The sequence below is a fragment of the Amphiprion ocellaris genome, chromosome 17 (assembly GCF_022539595.1).
Source record: "Amphiprion ocellaris isolate individual 3 ecotype Okinawa chromosome 17, ASM2253959v1, whole genome shotgun sequence".
NCBI classification, from domain to species: domain Eukaryota; kingdom Metazoa; phylum Chordata; class Actinopteri; family Pomacentridae; genus Amphiprion; species Amphiprion ocellaris.
In genome coordinates this window covers 26,526,919-26,539,460 of record NC_072782.1, presented here as the reverse complement: position 1 = coordinate 26,539,460, position 12,542 = coordinate 26,526,919, and the positions used below count along the sequence as shown (strand labels likewise).

At 36.5% G+C, this 12,542-nt stretch overlaps 1 protein-coding gene and 1 long non-coding RNA gene across 2 annotated transcripts in view; one reads left to right on the top strand and one right to left on the bottom strand.

Moving 5' to 3' along the window:
- Positions 1 to 3,396: 3,396 nt before the first annotated feature.
- The window catches only part of LOC129347331 (uncharacterized), a 12,080-nt gene continuing 2,934 nt past the window's right edge, over positions 3,397 to 12,542 (bottom strand). The window contains exons 3-4 of the long non-coding RNA XR_008599378.1: positions 5,759 to 5,907; positions 3,397 to 4,866 (exon numbers count right to left, since the gene is read on the bottom strand). This is a non-coding gene — a long non-coding RNA (uncharacterized LOC129347331). The remainder of the gene's footprint in view (positions 4,867 to 5,758; positions 5,908 to 12,542) is intronic.
- The window catches only part of LOC111563715 (coxsackievirus and adenovirus receptor homolog), a 22,884-nt gene continuing 22,671 nt past the window's right edge, over positions 12,330 to 12,542 (top strand). Inside the window, exon 1 of the mRNA XM_023262936.3 lies at positions 12,330 to 12,389. The gene's annotated coding sequence lies outside the window, so the exon portion shown is untranslated. The remainder of the gene's footprint in view (positions 12,390 to 12,542) is intronic.

Genomic DNA, 12,542 nt, shown 5'->3' with positions numbered 1-12,542 from the left:
ATATTTTAAATGATTTCCCATGTGAGCCCAAGAAGACTTCAATAAACTCCCTCCATCCCCTGGACACAATATATTTTATTACCATGTTAAATCTTTTTTTTTTTTTTTTTTAAATATGTTTTTGAGTTTTAATCATAATTTTAGCATAGTTTTTTCTCTTTGCTTGTTTAGTTTTGTCATCTGTGTGAAAGGTGCTAAACAAATAAAGTTGAGTTCATAAACTGAATAATTGACTAACTCATGATTGTGACAACAGAAGTATTTTCATTGTGATTTAAGGGTTTGTTTCATCATTAAGGTTGGGGTTAAAATCTTGACAGAAAAAAAAGATTAAAGAAATAAACTACATTTAAAAAAAGAAATTAAATCAAAGGAATAAAAACATTTAATACAATAAAACTTTTAAACATTAAATGCAATTAAATTATATTAAACAGAGAAAACATTTAATTAGACAAACAGAAGATACAAAACATGTAATTATGAAATTAAACAAATTTCTTTAAACAAAAATATTAAACATTAAAGATGAAATATTTTAGATAATTAACATTTAAAAAATACAATTAGACAAGAATATTAAACATTAAAAAAATACAAAACATTTAATTAGATGATTAAACTTTTAAAAAGACAAAACATTTAATTAAAAAATTAAATGTTTAATTAGAAAATTAAATCTTAAAGACAATAAAACTTTAAATAGGAACAAAAAATACAATGAAGCATTTAAAAAGAAAATGAAATATTAAAAGGTGGTAAAACATTTAAAAAGAAAAACCTTAAAGATTTTATTGAAAAATTAAACATTGGGAAAGAAAGGGAAATTTTTCAAACAAGCCGATAAAGCATTTGAAAAAAAACAACAATTAAACGTTAAAAAGACAAAACATTTCTATATCAAATCAGACATTAGAAAATAATAAAAGGTGAGAAGAGAGCAAAACTAAACATTTAAGATGAATGAAACTAAAGACAAAACATTTGAAAAGACACCAGTTAGACTTTAGAAGATCAAATTAAACAAGAGACAATAAAACGATCAAAAAGAGCAAAAACAGATAAAGGTCTTCAAGCGTTTTCTAGTCTGAAATGAAAACATCAAGTTGTTTCTTCAAACATTTCCTCTTTCTATGTTCTTGGTTTGACTGTGGACAGATTTATTAAGAACTTATTTCAGAAAACTGCTTTGCAGATAAAGTCTACTAGTAGTTGAAGGCATCGATCAAACTAATGTTACTTTCTGATCTCCACAAACTTTACTGTTCAGTGAAGAGAATCCAAGTTTGTTGAGGATTTTTAAACAACCCACAGGTGAAGGTCTGAGAAGAACTCAGATGGATGGTCTAAATGTGAAATCAAGACTCATGGTCACAAGTTTTAAGGCTTTTGTGAACCAGAAAGTTCAAACTAACAGAGAAGTACTGATAAACTTTTAAAATGTCAGTCCTCAGACTGTCTAAAGGTTCAAACTAACACAGAACTACTCAAGAACGTTTAGGTTTTCAGTCCTCAGACTGTGGAAAGGTTCAAACTAACAGAGAACTACTCAGGAACTTAGAAGATATCAGTCCTTGGACTGTCTGAAAGTTCAATCTAACAGAGAACTACTGTGGGACTTAGAAAATTTCAGTCCTCAGACTGTCTAAAAGCTCAAACTAACAGAGAAGTACTGAGAAACTTTGACGATTTCAGTCCTCAGACTGTCTGAAGGTTCAAACTAACAGAGAACTACTCAGGAACTTAGAAGATATCAGTCCTTGGACTGTCTGAAAGTTCAATCTAACAGAGAACTACTGTGGGACTTAGAAAATTTCAGCCCTCAGACTGTCTGAAAGCTCAGGTCCTGAGGACTCGGGAGGTGTGGAGGCTTTGTAAAGTCTTGGAACTGAGGGTTCCACCCTCCAGCACAAAGGCTGAAGTCCAACCTCCTGGAAAAAAACGGTCGAGTCGAGACTCAAGTTAAAAAAAAAGTCGAAAACGACAAAAAATAGATGATAAATGCGCAAAAAAAAGAAGAATTTGTATCTGAGCGAGTAGCTCAGGGGGATAAGAAGAGGACTCCCAAGCGGAGGGTCGCAGGTTCAAGACCCGCCACCGGCAGTTTTCTTTGTTTGTCTTTGTCAGGATTTTGAGAAAATTTAAGAAGTGTCTGGTCTTGAACCAGCGACCTGCAGCTCCATAGGCAAATCCTTAACTCACTGAGCTACAGATCAGATACAAAGAAATAATTTCGTCGTCCCTTTGGCATCGTAGTTTCCAAGTGACCACATGGGCGGAGCTGAGGCAGAGCCGAGGCGGAGTCTGGGTGGAGTCAGGGCGGAGAGTAGGCGGGGAGGTGGGTGGCGGCCTCCCCCCTCTACTCCCCCACCTCTCCCCACCACCCACCACACCTTCCCCCGCCCGGCGAGTTCTTCGAGTCTCCACGAGTTCTTCGAGTCTTGACTGGTTTTCCCGAGTTTCTTGAGTTTCCACGAGGTCGGAGGCAGGACAGGTTGTCATGAAGAGATGTTGAAGTCGGCCAGGATGGACTGACTTTTTACAGCGACTAGAAGGAAGACCACTAGAAGAGCAGATCTTTAACCACCATCCATAAAATCCATGGAGTCGGCTCCAGAGAAATGAAGGGAGGTCAACTTTTATCAACCTCCATCCACATGTTCAACTTGATATCTTTACTTTGAGATTTTTAGTGCCACAAACCTATAGTATCACACTTTATTATCATTTATTAGGACTTTAATGGAATCCACCAGCAGATTTAGTTTTTGTTGACAAACTTTATTCTTGTTGTCGTGGGACTGCAGTATTTAAAACTGTTCCTTCTATTTGACCTCATGTTTATTAGTTTTAGTGGAGAAAGTTATTTTGTTGATTAGTCTCTTAAAAACCAAATAATAAATTGGATTAGTCAAGAGGTTTAAATTTCTTACTTTGTCATATTTTAAATATGACAAAAAAATATATAAAAATAAAGTGTCTTGAGATAATCTGACCTGTAATTGGCATTATAGAAATAAAATTGAATTAAAATTGTATATATCTTGTAATGGCGTAATTCAGCCATATATGTTGGAAAACACATTTTCTTTGTCCATTAATTTGTTAATTGTTTTCTCCAGTAATTCATTTCTTGTTTTGGTTTATAAAATGTCAAACCCAAATATATTCAGTTTACTGTCATAAAAACCAAAGAGATTTACATTCATGATGCAGGAATCAGGCAGTTTTTCACTTTTTATCTTAGTTTAGTCAGAAAGATAGTTGATAATCTGTGAACTGTTGCAGCTTGTGAGCCGTAGAAGGTTTTAATCTTTGGGGCCGAGTGTCAGAAAACATTTGGAAACCAACATCAACAAAACACTCAACAAAGATCTGAACATCGCTAAAGGGAAATCCAACTTTTGCATGACAATGTCTAATTAAAGGACATTTATTTCCAATGTAAATGTGTGATATTCATCCTCTGGAGCTTTCGCTTCACATCGTCTTCCACCTGGACTGCTTTGGTCATGAGCATGTGCAACAAACATTTGAAAAACTGCACTTTAACATCAATGAATGACACTGAAGTTTAATCTCTACATAAATGAGACTGAGTCTGGATGTGCTGCTCTGTCATTAACTCCTAAGTTTAGGGAAAGTTCAAACAAAAGAGGACAGTTCAGATCAGACTTGAGAATGAGCTTATTTTGAACAAACATCTCAGACTTTCTGAGCTTCAGCACCTATAGCAAGATATTTTAACAAGAAGTAACTCAAGAGATCCAGAAGTTGGAGAGAGTTAGCTTTAGCTGAGCCAAAGAACATGTGGGACGCTAACCTAGCAAACATTTCAGACTTTTCTCTGTGAATTCTGAGAAATAATTTACTATTTAATGACAGCTACACATCTTAACTCAGTCTCATTAAAACAGACTCTAATTCAGTGTCATCCATCCATATTAAAGTGCAGTTACCCAAAATGTTTCTTGCATGAGCTCCAACAAAACCTGTCCAGGTAGAAGGCCACTTTGACAAACAGGAAGTGGATGATTCCAAGCAGATTTATAGAAGGGGGAACCGGACTGTACTAAGTGTCTTCGAGTATAGAGGGGTGTTTTGTGGGTTTTTAAGGCTGATAATGATTATTAGTGAGACATTTGGAGTAGATATTCGTTTGCAGTAAATGAAAGTATTTAAAATCTTGGAGTTAATCTTAGAAGAACACAAACTCTAACAGAAAACTTTGTTGATACGTTTTTGTTTTGTTTACAGATGTTAAGTTAAAGGAGTTTTATTCGTGACGTATAACCAATCAAATCACTCCAGAAGACAGAGCGACCACAGGTAGATAAAGGTTCAGAGCCAAAGTAGCACCATTTTTAAATGTATTTATTACCATAAATCAGTAAAAAGTAAAATACTGATAATCAGTAAATCAGTCAGCCCACAATTACTACAATTCTACAATGTCTGTCTCTTTCCTTTGACTTGTTATTTGTACAATATACGATGTATATGATGGCGTTTTTTCATAGCAAAGGCTATACTATGATGTTTTCTAAGAGACATAGGATATGATACTACTCTGTTTGTTCTGGCCCTGGGTCGCTGCACTCCTCCTCTGTTGTTTTCTGGATTGTACTCAGCTGCATGCCTTCGTCCACCAGGCCTCCGTTGACTCGTCCCGCCTGCCGTCTCTGGAGCTGAAGCTGGATTGGAACAGACCAAAATACAGTCCAATCACGATGCCAGCTGCCTCTCAAAAGGCTCCTTCATCTGGCAGGTGGCAGCACTTCTTCTGAGGGGAAGCTGAGCTGGTCCAGCAGAACTTTGGAGATGTGTTCCAGTGGTTGGTGGATGTGTGGGGAGACAGAGAGGGACCTTTGAATTGTTCAGAAAGGAAAACAGGGAACCCATGGTAGTGTTAGTTTAGGGTGCTGCTGCGGTGTGTTTTTGGCTTTTAAGAGGTGAACAGGAAGAGTTTTTTTTCCTATTGATTATCTTTTACTTTGTTCCTGGTTGGAATGCCCATCAATGTCAACGTGAAGTTCACTTTTAGTTCTGTTTATTTTTTATTTTACTAACACCCATTTGTTTTTAACTCCCTCACATGTTGTGTTGTTTGTAAACTTACTCTTTCAAATAAATTCTCGTCTAACCCTCTGTAAACCAGCGTTTGGACTGTTTTTGTGTTGCTCCTCACCTACTGACAGCTGTGGACTAAAGGCTATACTGTGACGTTCTTAGAGCAACATGCTATACTATAGGCTTTTTTAATTGACATATTACTATGACATTATATTGTTTTAGTTTTTTTTTTGTTGTTTTTTAGCAACATATCATAAGAATTTGAACAGTTACTATACTTTTACTTGTGCAATGAAATATTCTATGGCATTTTTGAGACGACATATTATACTCTGATGTTTTCTTGAATAACATACTATTTTGACAATATACTGCACTATGACATTTTTTGAACAACATATCATACATGACAATTTTAGGCAACATCCTATCATTTTGCGCTTTTTGAACCACATAGTAATCTATGGGGGTTTTGTTGCCGACATGCTATACTATGAACTACAGGCCATACTATGTTATTCTTGAAAAGTATACTATACTTTGACATTTTCTGAACTACATCCTATACTATGGCGTTATACACAGAGTGCTTTTGTTACATGCTGATTTATAATCTACATTTTTTTCTGTTTTGTTTTTTGATGGGATTACCACAAACCTGACCGTGAACACTGTTAACACCCACCTGAGGGAGACGCTGCCTAAGATCTCAAGGCTGCTTGGTCGTGGTCTTTCTGGTCCTGCTCCAGAACGCCTTCATCAACTACATCTTCTTTTGAAGAGGCCCTCAGATGCTGCAATCTCTGACCTTAAGGAGGAACTGCTACTTTCACTCTGTAACGAGACAGTGGTTATTTTAAAGACCCAGCTCCTGGCGGCTATGAGTGAAAGTTTAACACCCATCAAAACGGAACTACAGACAGTTAAATCTGAGCTGTCGGTCAGTATTTCAAACATCAAGTCCGACCCGGGCGTCCTAAAGCACACTGTGGATGAAACGGAAACTTCACTCTCCACATCACCAACGACATCGTCACACTCCAAAGCAGAGCACCTGTCTGCTGAACTTTTAAACGTGGACAATAAATGTGACGAATATGAGCAGCAGCAGCCTGTGAGCAGTGGAACAGATGTGATCAGAAAGAAGTCATTTTCTTTTTTATTTTCTTTCTGGTTGACTTGATGCTGTCAGATGCAGATGTTGGAGCTGATTCTGATCTTTCAGGATAAAAACCTGCTTTTCCTTCACAGACTTTTCAGGAAATTATTCTCTCAGGTTTTCTCTGCTATTTATATTTGTATTATCTGTGATTATTTCATTATTGTAAAATAAAGTTTGAGGCATAAAGACTCATTTAGTTATTTTATTCCTGAAATCTTTGACGTAGCAGAACTAAACTTCCATTTTCCTTCTTGTACTTCTGATACTAGAACTAAACGTATCTTCAACACGGATCATCTGGTTTTAATGAATCAGCAGCAACATCACAACAACAAATGAGACAATTTTCAACTAATTAATGAAACTGACTCATTTAAAACTATCAGAGTCTGTTTTAGTGTCAAATTAAAGCTGATTACTGACAACTAGAACATTAACGTTACTGTTTTCATCACATTTAAGTTTCCTGAATGTTACATTAATGTCAACCAGCCACAGTCTTATGAACTTAATTAACCACATTACAGGAACACAACACACTTCAGCTGTTGACAGGAAACAACACAAACATTGTTAGCTTGATGCTACATTTAGCTGCTAATCAGGACTGGCCAGCTAGCTCGGTTAGAAGGCTAATTCACATTAAAGCTAACATTCACTGGATGCTAACTCTCTTCTCTGGTCAACACACACAAATAAACTCCACCAACTCCTGGGGTTCACTGCTCACATTATATCTGAAGTTGAACATAAAATTCATTAAAACCAGCACCAATCAGTAAATTATTATTTATTACCAACCAGCTGTCGGAGTAATTCAGTGTCTGTTGGTCCAATCAGTCGAAGGACTGAATTACTGAACTGAAAACTGATTAAAACAAGACAACGGACAGTAAAACTGTCTGTGGAAAATGTGCTGCTGCTCCACCCATAAATACCAACAAACTAAAACAAACTTGGTGGAAGTGTTGCTTTTAGTGATTTTTTTAATAAATAGCAAATATGAGGCTTTTCTTTTTCTGGAAGTAAAAGGAAACGTTGCTTATCCGTAGTTTCACTAACTTAACTTTAGCTGCACTTTAACTATGTTCTGATAGATCTTTTTTTTAAATATTAAAATAGCTGCACTTCCTTTGTATATTTGGTCATTTCTTATGTTGCTGCTGTTTTATTGCAATTATATTTTAATAATATCACTTTAAATACAGATAATTGAAAAGAAAAAAACTGGCTCTGAAATACTCAATGGACTGATACGTCATCTAGTGTTAAACTGAATAAGAATTCTTAATAATCTAAAATGTAACTGACTGAGCTGTATTAAATCGAGATATTTCAAATTGAAAGAAACACAACACTGACTGAAAGATTTCAGTCAATTAAACCTTAAATTCATTTACCTAAAAAAACCGTCCTTCAATGTCTTACCTTAAAATGACCTACATTTTAAAAAAATATAGGTGCAAAGTAAAAGTTTCACACTAAAGATTAATCACTGATGAACATTTAATTGCATTAACTAAATTATTATGAGGAAACAGATATCCATTTCTAATATTTGTATCAAATATGTTTATGTCTATAAAATATACTAGACATCAATAAAAATGTCTGCATAGTGAAATATATGAAGTCCATCTGCATTTATACATCATATGAATAGCAGAATTATGGATAAACAACGTTTCCAATCATGTCTTGCAAAATAAAAGCCATGATTTGTTTTATGGAAAAATTACATGATTTCAAAAATATGATTTTGAAAATGTAAATCAAACTGTAATACGCGTTAGCTAGCTGCTCCACTTGCTCTGAATATTTTTGTTCTAGTCTTTATCAAGCCCAAACGAAAAATTAATCCATATTCTGGCTACATTACCAACAACAGCGTCCCTGGAGTGACCGGAAAGGTTAGCCGACCTAACAGAAGTGCTAATGAGGTTTGCTCTGGCACAGATTATTACTGTCACACATGTAGCTTTGAAAATAAATCTTCAACAAGTGTGAGCTCTAATGTTTCTTTGTGCGACTGTGTCTGACTTCCTCTAATAAAATCCTTCTGTTCACTGGGAGCTGCAGCTACCATAGAAGCATCTGCCCAGACTGAAAGTTTCTCACCCAAAACTAACCTTTTCCATAACAGCTTACAGTTAGTGATTCAAAAACAATGGCTTTGTTTTTCTGTTCAGAAGTCAAGACGAGAACCTTCAGTCGCCTTTAACTTTCTCTGTTATCATTCATTTTTAATGTTGATATAGCACAGAGGGGAGCTGCTGTCGTTAACGTGGATTTATGCTGCATTTGTCACAGCCCACTATTTCATATTATTTCATTTTTGCCCACTTAGTTTGACAGTGGGAAACAGAAAAATATGCAAATGAGGACGCGGCTGTATCAAAACACACTGTAGATGACTCCAGAGAGCAAGAAGAGACTGAACGCAGGTGTAACAAGCTGACACTTGCTGTGCCACAGTGTCAGCTGCTTATTTCACTTAAAATGCATCTTCCAGCATATTAATAAACACCATATGGACAGGCTTGTGAGGTTAAAAATAAAAAATTAGATTTTCCAGATGATTTTCTGTCATCTGTCCATTTTGTTCACGTCTGTACAGTTGATTATAGAAAACTAGTATTAATGCTCAAACAACCATTAAAGCTTGGCTCTATGTCCACTTCCATGCCAGATGTTGACTGTGATAAGAGGGTACAAGCAGGACATGTAGTCATTATTGTGCTCAGTTGTGTCAGGGTGACACAGGTCTTGACAAAATGACCCAGAGGCACCGGTGTGGGCACACATTGTAATCCAGAAAAAAAGGTCAGTCTCTTGCTTTTACAGCTCGTAATGTCCCTTTCTAATCATTGATTTAAGCCCCTAAAACCCATCTATGTGTGTCAAAGTTACATATCGACACCCTCTTAGAATAATGGCCTAAGTCATTTTTTCAGGTTTTTCAGGAAGCACAAAAAACTGAACCACACCACATTAAACCTTGACCTAGGCCATCATACTACAGGGGTAGAATCGCACGATCTGTTCAACTGAGGATTTAGCCGATTTTACCAGAGGTGGCCAGCATCATGAGGAGATGATTTAGGAAAAAAAAATAACTTCTGGCAAAAAATGACTTAGGCCATTATCTTAGGAAGGTGACGATATGAATAAGTTTTTCCTCGTCTGATCCACAGAAAACCTACCCAGGAATTAGTCTGATTCTTAGACCCTGTGCACATCTACAACCCTATCTTCATTCCAAATCTGGACCGGATACAGCACCTAATCTTTGTTCTAAATCTGCACCGTTTAAAGTCTATGGATTAACTTATCATGCACAATGCAAGAACACAAAAATACAGAAAGGCACATTCAGAAACATTCAATTAAAAAAAAAAATTCTTCTTGGTTTTTTGTTTGAAGCCAAAGCAGCAGGTGTGAGGTGTAGGTCATGGAACAAGTTGACGCACGGCAGCTCATTTAGTTTCACCATGACAACCACTTTGCTCCATCCCATTCTGGCTTAAAAATGGTTTAAATGTGACTCTACACTGTTGGTGCAGCTCTATGAAGTCCCTGTCTTTCTGCACTTACCCATACCCACTTAATAATTACATATCTCTGCGCAGTAACACACTTTTTTATTACCTCTAAGCGATAACACGCTGTATACTTGCATTTTATTTTCTCATACTTTTTCTACTCCTGTTTGTATTCTTGGGACCCATTTTTCTACTTATGCTCATCTACACATTTTTATACTGTTTATATTTCTAAGATTCTGAATGGGAGCAACTGTAACCCCTTGGGGATCAATACAGTATTTCTGATTGTGAGACCCCTTTCACACTGCAACTCCAGCACACCAACTTCACTCAAACACTGTTAAACTACTGGACGCTGCACAATTGTACGTTGTAATATTGGAGTAATTCAGTCATATGTGTTTGAACTGGAAACTGAGGAAGAACAATGATACAGAAAGCTTCACAATACAAGTTTACAGGGCTGGTCTCTTGGGTTTGTTTTGTATGAAACCCCAGAAATCTGCATTTGTGTTTTAGGTACACTGTAGTTTGAAGGTAGAAATGCTCCACCATGGCACTGACTGCTTGTTTCACACATAATGTGTCTTCTAGCATCTAAAAGCGACTCTGTCTCTACAAAATTTTGTTCCAATACAACAAAACTCTAGTGTTGTGCTTTAGAAATGTAATTTAAATTTGAAACTAAGACATTTTCTCATCTATGGAGGGAACTATTCCAGTTTAAAAGACCCACAAAGTCCATGTACAGAGGCAGGAGAGAAACCCAAGAGAACAGAGTTTGCATCTCACGTGGAACATTTTACTTAAGTGTCATTTTCACTCGCTGGTTCTTTTCAGTTTTCACTTGCACTTTCGTTAGCATTCAGTACAAAGCATATGTGGTTAGGTTTAGGAAAATGGCACAGTTTGGGGTAAAATATGGCACGTTCAGTACATTTTTGAAGCTTTTTAATAAATGGTGAAGATGTGTTGTTTGAAGCAAATATAACCCATCAGACAATACATTTCTTTCAAAACGTAACTGAAACTACAGTTTAGTCGAAGAGAAATGCAGTTTGTGCATATCCTGTATGTGTAAAAGAAAGAAAAAAACACCAAAATAGCACATTTACGAGGTTAAAAACACCTTTGAATTCACCGTAAGATGACAACCTTCTATGTTTTTTTTTTTTTCTGAAACCACATCAGTGTACTCGATACAATGAACCATTATTCCAGTTGATTTTTTTTCCAGTAACCATTTAAGTTGGTCTGCCTATCCACCTCTATGCCAGATGTTGGCTGTGACAAGAGGGTACAGGAAAAAATACGAAGCTATTATTGTGTTCAGTTGTGTCACGGTGACACAGGTCTCAATGAAAATGATCTGGTGCCACTTGAGTGGACGTACATCGTAATTTAGAAGGATAAATAAAAAAAGGCCAGTCTGATGCTTTTAAAGCCCTTAAGTATATTTTCTTCCAACAAAATCCATCCCAGACAAACAACACCTCAGAAAACTGTACATGAACTGAGTTTCAAAAGAGTGGGTGTGTTTGGTCAGAGGGCAGTTGGGCTGATTTTTAGATCTGGTCTCTGACAGTGTTATCAGATGGTGGCTATGAATAAATAAAAAAACTATTTAAACATTGACCAGAGCTTGTAAAATACATGCAATGACCACGAGAGAAAACTTCAATAAAGATTTTGAGGATGTGCTTAATATTTGCATATAGCTCCAGCACAGATAAAGGTCTTTATCTTCTACCTGTAATCCATTTTCTGCTGAAGGATACCCCACTGTTTCTCACTTATAAAAGCTGTTTCTCTGTAGATGTGGCACAGAGATAAACTCTGCCTTTTTTTTTTTTCTTCAAACATGCCGGTGATGCATACAAACCTTGCTGGGTTTGTGTTTTCGGCTGAACAACCAGTTTTTTGTCACTGGAGACCTTGTGCACTTTCTTTTGTCTTCCGTATTGTTGGAAACAACGGACACTTGACAAATGAGATGCGATTAAGTGCTATGTGGTGTATTGTGTTTGCAGCACATATGAGGTAGTGTAGAGTTCCCTGCAGGAGGATTTTTTTTTTTTAAATTTGTTTTTCATTCATTTTTGAATAAAACAGACTCCAATGAAGGCTACGTTTATGAATAATAGCAGCATTCAGGGACAGGCATAAAGACAGACAACTAAATAAAAAATGTACAGTTAATATGCAGAAAGAAGCAGTGTGCTGCATATGTTTGTGCCTTCAGGAGAGTTCAGTTCTCATCAAATTAGCACCCAGAGTCTCCCATCTATTGGTCGCTCCACCAGTTTCACTTGTTATTCAGCTGCCAGGATGCTGATTTCCTCAGTCACATTTTAGTTCCATTTAATTGCAATTACAAATGAAGGTTAGAAGGTGTTCAAAGCAATATTAACAGTTGAATAGTGATTTCACGGAAGCCTTCTGATAAACAGGTAAGACTGGTGGAGCCACTGAGCCAATCGGAAGGCTTAATGTTCATGAGGTGAAGGTGAAGGAGGGGCTTGTTGTCAAGCAAGAGCAACAGGTATCACACTGCTGCTTGTTCCTTTGTATTCCACCGACAGACATTTGGATGTAGCTTCTGCATTCAGGTAAGCAATATATATAAAAGTGGATGCACTGCAAGGATGCAACGCTTTTTTTATTTCACCCAGTATCACTTATAAGTGCGCAGTGTCATCGGCCATCATGTGTTATATAAGTAAGGACACTATATTCATCATTTTCAATAGCTTGTGCCTTTC